The sequence below is a fragment of the Bufo gargarizans genome, chromosome 2 (assembly GCF_014858855.1).
Source record: "Bufo gargarizans isolate SCDJY-AF-19 chromosome 2, ASM1485885v1, whole genome shotgun sequence".
In the NCBI taxonomy this organism is placed as follows: domain Eukaryota; kingdom Metazoa; phylum Chordata; class Amphibia; order Anura; family Bufonidae; genus Bufo; species Bufo gargarizans.
Window position 1 is genome coordinate 460,216,144 of NC_058081.1, and position 13,008 is coordinate 460,229,151.

The following is a 13,008-nucleotide window of genomic DNA, read 5'->3' on the forward strand; positions in this document are numbered from 1 at the left end:
GAAGTTCAGAACTCATGCCCGCGCAGCCTGCAAGTAGCAGAACAAGTACAAGTGGGGTTGATGGGTTCCAACTTCTGTGATTAGCTTATAGTTGGGGGGTTTGCTTAATTTTAAATTAGGCTGACCATAGCTTAAGATGATCTGTGGGGTTGCCCAGACGGCTAGGCCCTTCACTGTAGTTATTAACCCCTTTCAGCAGTCCCCCATTCACTGAAGAGGTGACTTCTGAAAAGGGTTAATAACTACTGTGAAGGCCCCCCGATGCTGATGAGGGCGTGGCTTTATGGGGTGGGGGCGTGGCTACATGTGGGCTCGTGCCTCGGATGTCTTCAGACCCTAGCAAAGCCCCTGATAGGCTGGTAAAATCAGATATTGGATTTATGAAAAAAGATGGCCAGACATGAAAAGGAAATTTCCCTTGTTTGGGATGTTGTAACTGTGGAAATCTAGTGAAGGGTGATACATGTACTCACCCACAGAGTGGCGAGGTGTATAGGATTAAAGAAAGATATACATGTAGGTCAGACTATGTGGTATATACAATAACATGTCCATGCAGCTTGATGTATATAGGAGAAACGACTATGGAGGCGAGGGAGCGAATCAACCAGCATAAAAGTACGATTAGAAAGGAGATTATGGAGTTACCGATACCGAAACATTTTATAGAGAAAGGACACTCTGTAAACCAGTTGAGGTTTAGGGTCATTAATTCCGTGCCCCCATTACGTAGGGGTGGGGATAGGGAAGCCCTTCTACGAAAGAAGGAACTCAGATGGATTCACACGCTGCAGACATTACAGCTAAGGGGTTTGAATGTAGAATACAACGTGAGTCACCTATGATGTCCCTGTTATCCTTGTATGGTTTTGTCCTGGGTATATGGGATTTTATGGGGGGATGTTAATGTATTTTTATAACATTATGGTACTATGGTGTATTTTTTTTTAAGTAACTTAATCACTAAATGATAAGTCTATATATATATGCTAATATTGGGTTATGTTTTAGTTTTTTTGTGAGCTGCGGAATGGTGGCAATATGCGCATGTCTCTACAGCAAATACATTTTGACAGGGGCAGGATGTTGGTGATGTGTATGGATATCCTGATATGTACTAGAACAAACATGGAATAGGAGCCAGTATATGGACAAGATCCACGGATGTGAAATCGCTGTGGAAGGAGTGAATATTTGACTCCCTCACATTGCGGTGTACACGAGAGCATATATAATGTGAAAACAGGGATTGTTATGCCGCTGTCCCTGTCAATAAAGTTGTGTGAAAACAAAAAAGAAGGGATGTGACATGCGCAGTAGGAGATACTGAGACGCAATGAGCGGAGGCATGCGCAGTGGATCGTCAGGGACGCTGAGGAGACAGGCGGTGGCGGCCATACTGCAGCTCACATATGCACTATTGTTGGTGAGAAGAACATGTATAAAGTGGTTTATTATATGGGATAATACTATATTATGATATATATATGTATATTAAGCATTTATTGTTCCTTAAACTGTTTAGGGCATCACCGAGGTATCGTCCTCTGACCTGGGGACAGGGCACCTTCCAGCTATAGGCCGCAAGTGACGTGGCTGGTGCTCTATTGTTCCCAGAGAAAGGGTGACTGCTGGAGGGCTGTTACCTCTATTATAAGTGAACTTGTCAACGCTTTATGGGCCGCAAAACGGGTACCCCTGGGCCTTCTATTCCGCCTAAACTAATGTTAAATAACACGAGTCAGACGGAGAATCGGGAGGACGGGGCCTCCTCTGAACGAGCGGCGGTGGATCTCTCTGCGGTCATGGCGGCTGAAAGAGTATTATCCTTCTCCATGCACCTTGATTCCTTCCTTTGTCCCCGAAGACAGGCGCCCGGAGAACGTGTCAATGACAGATGCAGTATGATGTCAGAAACAGTTCTATTTATTGCTTGTTGTACAGGGTCTTATATACATTCAGGCATACATACAAGAATAGCTGTGCTCTCATTATAATAATGCTGACTAGAAACTTTCCTTATAAAGACAGGAGGTAAATGTATACATAGTCACCCTTCAATATGATGTCACCCAACCTCTTGTCCTTCATACAGATTACACAGCTAATTATGTTTAACCCTTCAGCGGCCATCACTAATTGCCAGACGGCGCTTACGGTCAAAATTGATCATGTCCAGGCAGACCTTACCCGCCTCAGACATGACATTGACAAGATACGAGAAAGGACGACTGAAGTGGAGAGGAGGCTGGGGGAGGTGGAAGACAGGGCTCAGCGTGAAGATTCTGCAGTGCACACTCTCCAAAATCAAGTCAAGAATCTGATGGCGAAAGTGGAGGATGCCAAGAACCGCAACAGAAAGAATAATATCCGCATTATGGGGCTACCTGAGAAGGCGGAGGGCCAATCCCCTGAAGAATTTGTGGAGCGCCTTGTCAGGCAAGCTCTTGATCCCATCAGTCTTTCGGTGAATTTTGCAGTGGAATGGGCCCACAGGATCCCCACTCGTCCTTTGCCTCCTGGGGCCCCGCCACGCCCTTTCATTTTCAAAGTCCTAAACTATAGGGACTGCGATGCAGTGCTGGCGGCGGCCCGCCGCCTGAAGGACATTAATTTTGATAATGCCCGGATCTCCTTCTACCCGGACTTTTCTACAGAGGTCCAGAAACAATGAAGACAGTTCACGGCAGTGAGGGCCCGGCTGCGAGAGAAAGGATTTGTCTACGCTATGATGTACCCAGCGCGGCTCAGAGTGCAAGACGGAGATTCTGTGAAATTTTTCTCTACCCCAGAAGAAGCATCTGACTGGCTTGACCGGAGGGGCTGAGTATATTGAGACTTGCGGGTTGGGGGTCTCGGCCTATGCTTAACCACTTCAGCCCCGCTAGCTGAGACCCCCTTCATGACCAGAGCACTTTTTACACTTCGGCACTACACTCCTTTCACCGTTTATCGCTCGGTCATGCAACTTACCACCCAAACGAATTTTACCTCCTTTTCTTCTCACTAATGGAGCTTTCATTTGGTGGTATTTTATTGCTGCTGACATTTTTACTTTTTTTGTTATTAATCGAAATGTAACGATTTTTTTGCAAAAAAATGACATTTTTCACTTTCAGCTGTAAAATTTTGCAAAAAAAACGACATCCATATATAAATTTTTCGCTAAATTTATAGTTCTACATGTCTTTGATAAAAAGAAAATGTTTGGGCAAAAAAAAAAATGGTTTGGGTAAAAGTTATAGCGTTTACAAACTATGGTACAAAAATGTGAATTTCCGCTTTTTGAAGCAGCTCTGACTTTCTGAGCACCTGTCATGATTCCTGAGGTTCTACAATGCCCAAACAGTAGAAAACCCCCACAAATGACCCCATTTCGGAAAGTAGACACCCTAAGGTATTCTTTTCCCATTTTTTTATACAAAGTTGGCATTTGACCAAGATATTTTTCTCACCCAGCATGGGTATATGTAAAATGACACCCCAAAACACATTCCCCAACTTCTCCTGAGTACGGCGATACCACATGTGTGACACTTTTTTGCAGCCAAGGTGGGCAAAGGGGCACATATTCCAAAGTGCACCTTTCGGATTTCGCAGGCCATTTTTTACACATTTGATTGCAAGGTACTTCTTACACATTTGGGCCCCTAAATTGCCAGGGCAGTATAACTACCCCACAAGTGACCCCATTTTGGAAAGAAGACACCCCAAGGTATTCCGTGAGGGGCATGGCGAGTTCCTAGAATTTTTTATTTTTTGTCGCAAGTTAGTGGAATATGAGACTTTGTAAGGAAAAATCATCATTTTCCGCTAACTTGTGACAAAAAATAAAAAATTCTAGGAACTCTCCGTGCCCCTCACGGAATACCTTGGGGTGTCTTCTTTCCAAAATGGGGTCACTTGTGGCGTAGTTATACTGCCCTGGCAATTTAGGGGCCCAAATGTGTAAGAAGTACCTTGCAATCAAAATGTGTAAAAAATGGCCTGCGAAATCCGAAAGGTACTCTTTGGAATATGTGCCCCTTTGCCCACCTAGGCTGCAAAAAAGTGTCACACATCTGGTATCGCCGTACTCAGGAGAAGTTGGGGAATGTGTTTTGGGGTGTCATTTTACATATACCCATGCTGGGTGAGAGAAATATCTTGGCAAAAGATAACTTTTCCCATTTTTTTATACAAAGTTGGCATTTGACCAAGATATTTTTCTCACCCAGCATGGGTATATGTAAAATGACACCCCAAAACACATTCCCCAGCTTCTCCTACGGCGATACCAGATGTGTGACACTTTTTTGCAGCCTAGATGCGCAAAGGGGCCCAAATTCCTTTTAGGAGGGCATTTTTAGACATTTGGATCCCAGACTTCTTCTCACACTTTCGGGCCCCTAAAAAGCCAGGGCAGTATAAATACCCCACATGTAACCCCACTTTGGAAAGAAGACACCCCAAGGTATTCAATGAGGGGCATGGCGAGTTCCTAGAAATTTTTTTTTTTTTGCATAAGTTAGCGGATATTGATTTTTTTTTGTTTTTTTCTCACAAAGTCTCACTTTCCGCTAACTTAGGACAAAAATTTCAATCTTTCATGGACTCAATATGCCCCTCACGGAATAACTTGGGGTGTCTTCTTTCCGAAATGGGGTCACATGTGGGGTATTTATACTGCCCTGGCTTTTTAGGGGCCCTAAAGCGTGAGAAGAAGTCTGGAATATAAATGTCTAAAAATGTTTACGCATTTGGATTCCGTGAGGGGTATGGTGAGTTCATGTGAGATTTTATTTTTTGACACAAGTTAGTGGAATATGAGACTTTGTAAGAAAAAACAAAAACAAAAACAAACAAAAAATTTCCGCTAACTTGTGCCAAAAAAAATGTCTGAATGGAGCCTTACAGGGCGGTGATCAATGACAGGGGGGTGATCAATGACAGGGGGGTGATCACCCATATAGACTCCCTGATCACCCCCCTGTCATTGATCACCCCCCTGGTAAGGCTCCATTCAGACGTCCGTATAATTTTTACGGATCCATGGATCGGATCCGCAAAACACATGCGGACGTCTGAATGGAGCCTTACAGGGGGGTTATCAATGACAGGGGGTGATCAGGGTGATCACCCCCCCTGTAAGGCTCCATTCAGACGTCCGCATGATTTTTACGGATCCATGGATACATGGATCGGATCCGCAAAACACATGCGGACGTCTGAATGGAGCCTTACAGGGGGGTTATCAATGACAGGGGGTGATCAGGGTGATCACCCCCCTGTCACTGATCACCCCCCCTGTAAGGCTCCATTCAGACGTCCGCATGATTTTTACGGATCCATGGATACATGGATCGGATCCACAAAACACATGCGGACGTCTGAATGGAGCCTTACAGGGGAGTTATCAATGACAGGGGGTGATCAGGGTGATCACCCCCCTGTCACTGATCACCCCCCTGTAAGGCTCCATTCAGACGTCCGCATGATTTTTACGGATCCATGGATACATGGATCGGATCCGCAAAACACATGCGGACGTCTGAATGGAGCCTTACAGGGGGGTTATCAATGACAGGGGGTGATCAGGGTGATCACCCCCTGTCACTGATCACCCCCCCCTGTAAGGCTCCATTCAGACGTCCGCATGATTTTTACGGATCCATGGATACATGGATCGGATCCACAAAACACATGCGGACGTCTGAATGGAGCCTTACAGGGGGGTTATCAATGACAGGGGGTGATCAGGGTGATCACCCCCCTGTCACTGATCACCCCCCCCTGTAAGGCTCCATTCAGACGTCCGCATGATTTTTACGGATCCATGGATACATGGATCGGATCCACAAAACACATGCGGACGTCTGAATGGAGCCTTACAGGGGAGTTATCAATGACAGGGGGTGATCAGGGTGATCACCCCCCTGTCACTGATCACCCCCCCTGTAAGGCTCCATTCAGACGTCCGCATGATTTTTACGGATCCATGGATACATGGATCGGAACCACAAAACACCTGCGGACGTCTGAATGGAGCCTTACAGGGGGGTGATCAATGACAGGGGGGTGATCAGGGAGTGTATATGGGTGATCACCCGCCTGTCATTGATCACCCCCTGTAAGGCTCCATTCAGACGTCCGCATGTGTTTTGCGGATCCGATCCATGTATCCATGGATCCGTAAAAATCATGCGGACGTCTGAATGGAGCCTTACAGGGGGGTGATCAATGACAGGGGGGTGATCAATGACAGGGGGTGATCAGGGAGTGTATATGGGTGATCACCCGCCTGTCATTGATCACCCCCCTGTATGGCTCCATTCAGACGTCCGCATGATTTTTACGGATCCATGGATACATGGATCGGATCCACAAAACACATGCGGACGTCTGAATGGAGCCTTACAGGGGGGTGATCAGGGAGTGTATATGGGTGATCACCCGCCTGTCATTGATCACCCCCTGTAAGGCTCCATTCAGACGTCCGCATGTGTTTTGCGGATCCGATCCATGTATCCATGGATCCGTAAAAATCATGCGGACGTCTGAATGGAGCCTTACAGGGGGGTGATCAATGACAGGGGGGTGATCAATGACAGGGGGTGATCAGGGAGTGTATATGGGTGATCACCCGCCTGTCATTGATCACCCCCCTGTAAGGCTCCATTCAGACGTCCGTATGCGTTTTGCGGATCCGATCCATGTATCCGTGGATCCGTAAAAATCATACGGACGTCTGAACGGAGCCTGACAGGGGGGTGATCAATGACAGGGCGGTGATCAATGACAGGGGGGTGATCAGGGAGTTTATATGGGGTGATCATGGGTGATCAGGGGTTTATAAGGGGTTAATAAGTGACGGGGGGGGGTGTAGTGTAGTGTGGTGTTTGGTGCGACTGTACTGAGCTACCTGAGTCCTCTGGTGGTCGATCCTAACAAAAGGGACCACCAGAGGACCAGGTAGGAGGTATATTAGACGCTGTTATGAAAACAGCGTCTAATATACCTGTTAGGGGTTAAAAAATTCGGATCTCCAGCCTGCCAGCGAGCGATCGCCGCTGGCAGGCTGGAGATCCACTCGCTTACCTTCCGTTCCTGTGAGCGCGCGCGCCTGTGTGCGCGCGTTCACAGGAAATCCCGGCCCTCGCGAGATGACGCGTATATGCGTCGTCGTGCGCAGGGCTGCCGCCTCCGGACCGCACATCTGCGTTAGGCGGTCCGGAGGCGGTTAAGATGGTCGTGGTATAGAGTGGAGCTGAGTGTGATGTGATAAGATTGTTCTGATAACTAGGTTCAGTTTAGTGGTTTACCTAGGGCTGCAGGGTTTAGTACGGGTCTCCCCGTCTTTCTACCTACTAGTAGTACTACTGGGGTTTGGGTATCTAGGCTCGGATATGTTGGGGTCATCTGGGCAGGGTGGGGGGTATTGCCTGCTGATCAAGGCATGTTGGGATGTTTACACCTTATTTCTGAAGGTTCGGTATGAATGTGTGAGTGTATGGCTTGGGTGGTTCGGTGTCCTCTTGAGTTATAGCATTGCCCTTCCGCCATGACGACGGTCTGTCGGTTTGTTTCCTGGAATGTCAGGGGACTTAATGACAAACTTAAACGGTCCCTTGTCTTTAATTTTCTAAAGAACCATAACCCTGATGTGCTGATATTGCAGGAGACACATCTGCAGAAACTTCTGGCGCTGAGGAGGCCCTGGGTGGGGGCGACATATCACGCTGTGTATAACTCCAGGGCAAGAGGCCTGTCAATTCTAGTGCCGAAGTCCCTTCCATTACGGTCTTACTCGGTCCAGACTGATATGATGGGGCGTTTTGTGATTCTTCACGCTGCAATCAGAGGCATTGACTATCTTATAGTAGGAGTTTATGTGCCCCCCCCCCCCCTTTCAGAGGGAGATATTGGATGAGATTATGAAATGAGTAGCGACAATGCCCCCCGTGCCTCTGATTGTGTTTGGAGATTACAATGCGGTCCTCGACCGGTTCCTGGATCGGCTTCGCCCCAGTGGAACCCATAATGATGCGTTGAGTTCCTGGGCAGAGGTGTTTGCTCTAACGGAGGGTTGGAGGTATCTGCATGCTGGGGATCATCAGTATTCCTGTTACTCTGCCTCTTATGCTGCACTCTCCCGGATTGACTTAGTGTTTCTCAGTAGAGACTTGCTATCCTCTCTGCCGGTAGCAGAATATTTGCCGAGAGGCATCTCTTACCATGCCCCCTTAATGGTAATCCTAAGGCAGCCTCTTGCTCCTGCCGAAAGAATATGGAGGCTTAATAGCAAATGGTTGGAGGTTTTACCAGTAGCTTGGGCTGCACAACAAGGCATCACAGATTACTGGGAACATAATGAGGGCTCAACTGATCCGTTAGTGGAGTGGGAGCCTTTTAAAGTGGTATTGCACGGCACCTTGATTCACGCGATTGCGTCGCATAGAAAGGAGTTAGGCGCCACTAGAGTTAAGCTGGAAGAGGAGGTGGTAGAGAAAGAGTATGCTTACACCAAGGATCCTAGTGAAGAGAATCGTAGAGTATGGGACGAGGCACAGAGGAAGCTTAGTTTGCACTTAACAGAGTACACCCAAAAGAAACTTCTGTTCCAAAGACGCCTGGTGTTTTCAGACTGAGATAAAAACGGGAGTGCCCTGGCGTTTCTGGCTAGAACAGAGGTGCCACAGACGGTAGTTCCTCATATTACTTGTGGGGATGGCTTGAAGGTATTTCAGCCGGGGAATATCTGTGAACAGTTTGTTCAATTCTATACTGATTTGTAAGAGTTCTAAAACTAGTTCGTCCCCAGAGGAGATCCGTTCATTCCTTCAATCTATCCCCCTCACACCTTTGGCTAGGGCAGATAGGACGTATTTAGAGGGACCTATAGATGAAGGGGAGATCAAGGCTGCGATTGAGGATATGTCAGTGGGGAAGTCACCCGGTCCGGACGGCTTCCCGGTAGAATGGTACAGATTGGATATCGATCTGCAATCTGCACGTTGGCTTCAACTTTTTAACTATGCCTATGAATCCAGTGGGTTGCCTTCATCCTTTGGAGAGGCTACCATCGTAGTGATTCACAAGGCTGGGAAGCCTCCGGGCCAGTGTGCGTCGTACAGGCCAATATCCCTTCTGAATACGGAAGCTAAAATCTTAGCCAAAGTTCTAGCCAAGCGACTTAGTGGGGTTGTCTTATCCATCATTGACCCGGACCAATCGGGCTTTATGCCCGGAAAGACAACTGATATAAACCTCAGGAGGTTATTCACAAACTTGCAGGTTAGGCATGATAACGCTGGCTCAAGGGTTCTGGCGTCTCTTGATAATGAGAAGGCCTTTGACTCTGTAGAGTGGCACTTCATTTGGGAAAAGATGTACCGCCTTCAATTCCCCCATTCTTTTATCAAGTGGGTCCAATTGTTGTATCAGGCGCCTACGGCACGTATCAGAGTGGATGGATCTATTTCCCGTTCCTTTAAGTTGTATAGGGGCACCAGACAGGGGTGTCCTCTCTCCCCATTATTATTTGCCCTTATAATGGAACCCCTTACCCAGCTGATCAATAACAGCTCCCTGATAGAGGGGTGGTCGATAGCCGGGGTACAGTAGAAAGTGTCGTTGTACGCGGATGACCTGTTGGTGTACTTGGCTGACGCGGATCCATCCTTAGAAGCCCTGATAGATGTGGTAAATGGGTATGGTAGGTACTCGGGATTGCGGGTAAACTGGGCTAAGTCCAGTCTATGTACGATAGATGTAGAAGAGGACATAGATATCTCCCCGGTGCCTCTCCTGAGAGTGGTGGATAGTTTCCTTTACTTAGGGATTTGCATTCATAGGGACCCAAGGCAGTTTTGTCATTTGAACCTGAGACCCACTATGGAATATGTCACGCGCAAGTTGGAAGCCTGGGAAAATCTCCCCTTGACCCTTGTAGGCAGAATTAATATCATTAAGATGGTATTGTTACCCAAATTACTGTATGTGTACAGAGCAGCACCTGTGAGGATCCCTAAGTCGCACTTCGACGCCTTAGACAGAGGTATGTCCCGCTTCCTATGGCATCACCAAACCCCAAGATTAGCAAGAAAGACACTGAAAGCTTTGTATTCGCAAGGGGGATTGCAACTACCGGACATGTACATTTATTATGTAGCAACCCGCTTGATGTACAGTTGTGTTCAAAATTATTCAACCCCCACTGAAATTGAGTGTTTTGGCCAGTTTGACATTGATTTTGATCATTTCAGTCATCTTGTTTACAATTAAATCAAAGAGGCACTTGTAAGTCTAACAAATATAACATAACATTTATAATAAAAAAAAACACGAATGTATTTTCTGTGCTCACATCATTATCAGTTTTATTCAACCCCCAAGTGACATTCAATCTTTGTACTTAGTACAACATCCTTTTCCAGTTATAACAGCTTTTAAACGTGAAGCATAGCTTGACACAATTGTCTTGCAGTGATCTACGGGTTTCTTCACCCATTCTTGATGGGCAAAAGCCTCCAGTTCAGTCTCATTCTTAGGCTCTGCAACTGCTTTCTTTAAGTCTCACCAGAGGTTCTCAATCGGATTTAAGTCTGGTGACTGCGATGGCCACTTCAAAATGTTCCAGCCTTTAATCTGCAACCATGCTCTAGTGGACTTGGATGTATGCTTGGGATCATTGTCCTGTTGAAAGATCCAACGTCTCCCAAGCCTCAAGTTTGTGACGGACTGCATCACATTTTCATCCAATATCTCCTGGTACTGAAGAGAATTCATGGTACCTTGCACACGCTGAAGCTTCCCTGTACCTGTAGAAGCAAAACAGCCCCAAAGCATGATTGACCCCCCGCCATGCTTCACAGTAGGCAAGGTGTTCTTTTCTTCATAGGCCTTGTTCTTCCTCCTCCAAACATAGCGTTGATTCATGGGCCCAAACAGTTCTAATTTTGTTTCATCAGTCCACAGAACACTATCCCAAAACTTTTGTGGTTTGTCCACATGACTTTTGGCATACTGCAGTCAACTCTTCTTATTCTTTGGAGACAGCAAGGGGGTGCGTGTGGGAGTTCTGGCATGGAGGCCTTCATTACGCAGTGTGCGCCTTATTGTCTGAGCTGAAACTTCAGTACCCACATCTGACAAATCTTTTTTCAGTTCCTCAGCAGTCACACGGGGACTTTTCTCCACTTTGCGCTTCGGGTAGCGCACAGCAGTCGAAGTCAGCATCTTCTTTCTGCCACGACCAGGTAGCGTTTCAACAGTGCCCTTTGCCTTGAATTTGCGAATTATGCTTCCTATGGTGTCTCTTGGTATGTTTAACATCTTTGCAATCTTCTTATAGGCATTGCCCTTCCTGTGAAGAGAAATCACCTCTTCTCTTGTCTTCCTGGACCATTTTCTTGACTTCACCATGTTTGTAAACACACCAGTAAATGTCTAGAAGGAGCTGAGTATCACAGTCCTTTTAAATCTACCTAATTGGTGCTTATTATGCTTGATTGCTGCTCCTTGACATCCACAGGTGTTTTCAATACCTGATCGAAAACACTTGAATGAACCTCTGTTCTTAAAAGTGATAGTCTTTAAGGGGTTGAATAATTGTGTCAATGAAGAAATCACAAAAAAAAACATTTAATGCTGTATTACAAAAACAATTGATGTCATTTTAGTTGCATTTGGCTCTTTAAAAAGTCCTTGTTAGATTTCATTCTGAACACAATTACAAATGTACACTAAATTCCCTAAAACCCTTTACAGCATTGGGGGTTGAATAATTTTGAACACAACTGTATGCATCTTGGTGGATAAGGGTGGATGCCAATAACCCGGCGGTAGTGCTCGAAGCGGCACTGGTAGGGTCCTACGATGCTCTGACGAACCTGGTGTATAGGGGAGGTGGTGCTCTGGGCCCTAGAAAGTATACAGAAGCTATGGTGACGGGTTATTGAGGCGTGGGTAAGATTTGTGGAGACACATATGGAAAATTATACGGGGGAGACATGGTCCCCATACACCCCCCTGTGGCGTAATACACGTCTTCCTGAACTCTTGCACCTTTCTGACTTTGAGTTCTGGCCTCGAAAAGGTCTTATGTATCTGACACAACTGTATCATGAGGGTTTTTTTTTGCTCCTTTGAGAGCCTGTGCTCTGACTTCCTTCTGCCCCGGACGAGCTTCTACCGCTACCTCCAGTTGAGACACGCTTGTGAAAGGCAATTTAAATCCTTTTCTTTGAACTTGGATTGCTGCCCTCTGGAATCAGTAGCCAGGAGGGTGCATCCGTATAAACCAATTTCTTCCTTTTATGTAGAAATTGCAAAGACGCAAGAGTCTCCTATTCGGCGATCCTTCGTCAGATGGTCGGCAGATATCCCTGAGTTGGAAGACTCTCATCTGGAGGAGTGGCGTTTGGGGTGGAAGACGTCTGTTATAAGCGCTCGTGATCAGCTCATTCAAGTTAAATGGATGCATAGGGTATATTTGACCCCGCTGCGTCTTTATCATATGCGGCAAATATCGGATCCGGTGTGTGGCAGGTGTGGGGAGGCTAGGGGATCCTTCTTCCATATGGTTTAGCTATGCCCGGTAATGCAAGTATATTGGAAGGGGGTGTGCAGCTTTATCAACATAAAGTTGGGGCTCCCAGGGATTTGTGATCCTATGGTATGTGTGTTGGGGCTAGTTTCGGAAGCGACTCCGTCTAAGTATAGCAGAGCTCTGTTGCGACTATTAATGTTCTATGGGAGGAAGAACATACTTCTGAACTGGAAACCGCCTAAATGTCCTACCGTGTGGTGTTTGGTGCGACTGTACTGAGCTACCTGAGTCCTCTGGTGGTCGATCCTAACAAAAGGGACCACCAGAGGACCAGGTAGGAGGTATATTAGACGCTGTTATGAAAACAGCGTCTAATATACCTGTTAGGGGTTAAAAAATTCGGATCTCCAGCCTGCCAGCGAGCGATCGCCGCTGGCAGGCTGGAGATCCACTCGCTTACCTTCCGTTCCTGTGAGCGC